This window comes from Nothoprocta perdicaria, unplaced genomic scaffold (assembly GCF_003342845.1).
Source record: "Nothoprocta perdicaria isolate Ctin4 unplaced genomic scaffold, notPer1 scaffold_143, whole genome shotgun sequence".
NCBI lineage: Eukaryota > Metazoa > Chordata > Aves > Tinamiformes > Tinamidae > Nothoprocta > Nothoprocta perdicaria.
This window is the reverse complement of record NW_020454572.1, coordinates 1,631,189-1,636,570: the sequence shown is the minus strand read 5'-3', so window position 1 is coordinate 1,636,570 and position 5,382 is coordinate 1,631,189.

Below are 5,382 nucleotides of genomic sequence, written 5' to 3'. Positions count from 1 at the left end.
GTGCGCAACGCGCGTGCGCACCGAGCGACTCCCACCGTTTGGGGGCGCGGCGCGGCTCTTGGAATGGCGGCGCCAGGGGCGGCTTCAGCCCGGGCGCGTGACGTAGCGGCCTGTCGCTAGTCGAGAGAGGGGGAGAGGCGGGGTTTAGGGTGACTGACAGCATTGCCAGCCAGTAGGAGGCCGGCGCTGCGTGTTGTCAGCCGCGGCGGCGAAGCGAGACCTGCGGGCTGGTTTGCCCTTCGTTTCCCCGAGCTGAGTCACGTCCCTCTTCACAAGCGTTTCCGACGTTTGTGCTCGTCGCGATAAAGGGAGACAAATTCGTGCTGTGGGTGCGCGGCGTTCTCTCCGTCTTGAGAGTTCCAGCCGGGACAGGGCCACAGGGTTCCCCAGTGCGGGAATCGTGACGAGCTGCCCGGCCGCTGCCCCAGGTCCCACGTTGGGCAACGTGTGATACAGACGCTGATAATGCGGGGCACCCACTGCTGTAACAGCATTCGTGGCTGGCCCCGGCACTTCCCGGTACCAGTTTGTGACTGTTTGTGGCTTTGTGGTTTGCGCTGCCCCAAAAATGGCCAGAGTGATATGATAAAGCGGTGGGAAACCTTACAGGAGAGAACTGAAGCCTTTGAGCTGCTCTCCACAGTTAGCAACGCGTATCTGCTGCRCTCAAATGGCAGTTAAAACTGGTTCTTAACCTTAGGTCCCCAGGCCAGAAAACCCAACCAGGGGTCTGGAAGTGAGGCAAGGCCTGTCACGCTGACAGGAACACACGGCTGGCAGCACGCGGGCTGTCCTCTCTGCTTCCTTCACCCTCTCAATTGGGATTTAGCTAATTGTCCCGGTACCGAATTGCACACCGAATGCAGCTTGGGGCAATCCAGATAYGCCTTGTGCATAACCATGCCCGGGAACCGGCTCCTGCCTCTGTCAGAGACGTGAGGAGCATCTTCCTCCAGAGTGGGGGGCTTACAGAYACCCAGAAAAGAGCATCCTGCTCGTCCCAGTGCAAACAAGTGAGCGATGCTCCGCTAGAGCGGTGCTTATCACCAAATAAAGCGCTATTTTCATCCCTTCCCTTGCTTCCTCTTCATACTTTATTTCGCTCTCCTAACAAGACCCAATTTAACACTGTTTTTTTGTGCACAAGGCACTGCACTGAAGAGGCGCAGCCAAAGCCGTTTCTCTAGGAATCTGATCTCTCCATAGCAAAGATATCCTGTGGATTTGGGAATGCGCCTGTGGGGTGGGGAGCTGCAGGATCACACCCGGAGATACTCCAACATCCCCAGACTCTGTTGCCGTCTTTCTGAAACCTTCCACAGGTTTCAGTCTGTTCAGACTCTCCAGAGTCTGTTCAGTCTCTGCATTTCATTTTGTCGTTGTTGGTGGTAGTGGGTTTTTTTTATATAAATATTTTGGGATTTGCTCACCATGSTTTCTGCCTGTGTCAGCGCTGGGTGCGTGTGATTGACATGAAACCAAAGGAGGTTCTGTGTGAATATAGCACAAGCTTTACTGTGAGGGCACCCTCTGAGCACCAGAGCAAGTTTCCCAGGGTGGGTGCGGAGTCTCCAAGCTTGGAGACACTCCAAACCGGCTTGTTTCCCTCCTAGACAGCCCGACCTAGGTGCTCTTGGACTAGCTGCTCCCCGAGGCCCCTTCCAAGCTCCCCGTTATTCTGTGGATCAAATGCAAGAGTTAAAATCAGGTTGATGCGAAAGAAACCCCGAGGAGGGGAAGCCTCTGTGTAACGAGAACTAACCGCGGGCGAGCAGGAAAGCRGAGGGGAGGAGGGCGGCCGGGCGCTGCCCGAGGAGCGGCAGGAAGGCGCCGCGGGGGCCGGCATGAAGGTGCTGGGCGCGAGCAGCCTGCTGCCCGTGCTGTGGGCGCTGTGGGCGCTGTGGGCGCCGCGCAGCGCGGCCCGCGGCGCCGCCTGCTCCGGCCACGGCCTGGCGCCCGAGGCGGCTGGTGAGCGGGGCGCGGGGCGGGGACGGGGCAGCGGGGTGCGGGGAGAGCTGCCCCTCGTGTCCCCTCTTCGCCGGGCTCTTCTTGGGGCGTTTAACGCTGCCCTGGGGCCGGCGCCTCACCGCGCGCTCCCCGCGGTGGAGACCGGGCGGCTGCGGGCAGCCCCCAGCCCGGCACCCCGACACCCCCATCGGGAGCTGCGGAGGGGGCGCGAGGGCAGCGGCGCCCACGGGTCCCTCCTGGGCGTCGTTTTGAAGAAGGGCGGGCAGGAGAAGTTACCTCAAAGGGAGAGAAAATGGGGTGAAACCCTGAGGGAGCAACACCGGGCAGCTCCGTGGTCAGCGGCTGGCTTTTCTGCACCGGTTGTCCATCGGTCCTTAGGGGCCTCTCACGGGAGCCCCTCACGGGGTCCTCCGTGGCCTTAGGGGCCTCTCACGGGAGCAGAAGTCTCCACGCTGCTCACAGCACAGGATGTCACTGATGGTCCTTGAACACCATTTGGGCATTCCAGATGGAGCAACCTTTAGCCAGAAGATAGAAAAGACCATCAACTGCTGGAGGAGAAGGCAGTTATGTGACCGCTCATCTTTCACGAGCAGCATATGCCACCCGAAGAGGTCTGCTGCAAGGTATGATCTATGGGTGCTTCTTGTTTCCTCCAGAAACCTCTGAGCTGGTTGTGAACCAGACGTCTGGGCCCATCAGCCAGCTGGAAGGGTCAAACGTCACCATGGAGTGCACGTTCGAGGTGAGGACCGAGAACGTCACCGCACGCGTGGAGTGGTACAAGCAGAGCGAGCCCGCAGCAGAGGGGCAAAACCAGAGCCAGGCCCTGTGCCTGGGGACAAACTCCACCAGCCTCACCTTGACTGATGTGCGCGTCGCCAACACGGGGACCTACGTGTGCGTGGTGCTCCTTGCGGAAAGGAACTTGACGGGCAGGGGAAAGGGCACACAAGTGACTGTTCTCCGTAAGTGGCCCCRTTCCCCTCCGGGTTTTCATGGGAGGGGTGAGCAGCGACAGAAGGCTGCACAGAGCAGGGCAGCACTGGCGGGCAGAGCGAACAAGGGGCAGTCGGTGACCCACCCCGTGCCCCTGCCTTCTCCTGTATCTTCAGGGCGCTGTGCTGTCTCACTTGTGTTTCTGTCCTCCAGCTCAGCGCCCCGAGGCACCTCAGCCCGACGTCCCCCAGCAGGGCAGCACTGCAGGTGAGCTCCCCAGAACTGCCAAACCCCCCGCCGCTGCACGCTCCGCGGAGCCACGTGTGGGCAGGAAGGGGTCCCCTCAGAGGACCTGTCTCTTCCAGCATTGCTGGTGCTGACCCTGGGAAAGAAGCCCCTAAAGACGCAACTCCTGCAAGCCCAAGCAAGAGCCACAGTGCCGGGACACAATAATTAAGCAGTCTTTCTTTTGTCCCAGGACTGGACTTCCTTTTCTACGCCGTGTTTGGAGTGGCCGTCGGGGTGTTTTTCTCTTTGCCGGCACTTTGCCTCTCGGTGTGGCAGTGCTTTAAAACGAACAGCAAAGGTGAGGCCGAGCTTGGGCGAAGGCACTGCCTGTGCTGGGAGCTGGTGAAGCTTCTCCTACACTAGTGCCTCCTGCCTGTCCCAGAAGAAACCCGCCCGGGGTTATTAATAATGAATCCGCCTCATTTTCTTTTTCAGGGAAGCCTGAGAAGCGGGAAGCAGTGGGGGTGAAGCAGCCGAGCACGGTAAGGCACCGCAGCCCTGCACACGCGTCTGCACCTCGCTCCTCTCCGCGACAAAAAGCCACGGCGCTTGGACACCCGTTTAAAGGACATAAAAGTAGATGTTAAATGATCCTTGCTTTGACAAGCAGGCTCCAGAAACCAGCAGGCTCCATCCTAAACACCAGGGGCCAGCAGGGAACTGGTTCTTATTAAACAGGAGCTCACAGGTCCAAGCAGCTCCAGTCTAGCCATGTGGTATCTGCTCGCAGGGGAGGTCGCCGAGAGCAAGTGACTTAAAAGCTGTGAGCGGGAGGGTCTTCAAGGGAGAAAGAAAGAAAAAATACCAGTGTTTTTCCCAAACAGTTGCTGGGAAGGGAAGTTTGAGCGGAGAGTTTGTGTTTGTGGCCCAGTTTGTGTTTGTGGCCCAGGCAGAAGGGAGGGCGCGGGCTCCGCTCAGCGCCCTCTTCCCTGCAGCCTCCCCCAGCCCCTGCGCCCGACGAGGTGACTTACGCTGACCTGAACTTCGAGGAGGAGGAGCCCGGCGGCGCCTCGGACGCCGTCTACGCCGAGGTGACGCGCTGCCCGGAGCTGCGCGAGGACGGCGCCGAGGCCACCTACGCCAAAGTGAAGGTTTCCCATTAGGAAGAGGGCGACAGGGGGACAGCAAAGGGACAAGTACCCGCCTGGCAGGGCTGCGCTCCCGCACACCACCCGTTCGCTCTCGAGGGGTGCCCTCCTGGGGACCAAAGCCCTCCATTTAGCCCCGAATGAGGGTCCACGTGAGCCTCCCTCTTGCCGCGTTACGTTGCCCTGGCAGACACCACCTCTGCGCGGGAAGGAGGGAGCCGGCAGGGGAGCAGCGCGAGCGCCGTTCCCGCAGCCAAAGCCCCGCGGGGCCGGCGGAGCTGCCGGTTCTCTCCTTGCCCCGGAGCGGGAGGCTGCTCCGAGGCGGCCGCCCCGCTTGGCTGGTCACCCAGTGACCCCCCGCAGGCTGGTCCTTGGCCCGTGAGGGACGTCGCGGCGGCAGCTGCAACAGCCCAAGCAGCGGGAATGTCCACCCTGATGCATATAGAGAACTTGACCGTAATAAATGCATTTAAAAAGATGCGGTTTTCACTCCGTGCAGTTACACACTAATGAGGGAGACCCATGTGTCCTGGGAGAGCCGCTGCAGAGCAGTGAAGCCTTTCCGGTTTCCCCTGCTGCATCCAGCCTCAGCTGTGGGCAGCAAGTAGTGGAAAAGACACCAGCGCCTCTGGGCACCCGCGGGGCCTGGGGCAGTCGGAGCGCTGGGAGAGTCCCATGAATCCCAAGCTCAAGCAGACGAATGCCTCAAGAGCAGGTCCCCACGGCGCTCGGGGAGAAACTGTGGCTTGAAAGGCTCTCTATATTTTCTCCGGTGGCCTGGAGAAAGCTGAAGTGGTCACAGTCTGTTTGTGCTTCCTCCTTCGCGCTTAGGGTTAGGTGGGACCAGACCGATGACAGGGTTTTGAGCAAGGGAGCATGTCAAAGCAGGAAAGAAACAGTTAAATAACATTAGAGAAGTCAGGCAATTGAGCAAAAGGTGGAGAAAATCACCTGCTAGCACCTCTAATTAGCAAATAATCTCCAAAGCCCTCGCCATGCTCTGCCAGTGGACGTGGGGCCGGTGCGGCATTCTCGAGGACCGTCTGTTTCCAAAGAGGCCAAGYGGGCAAACCCAGGGCAGATCTTCAGGCTTCCCATT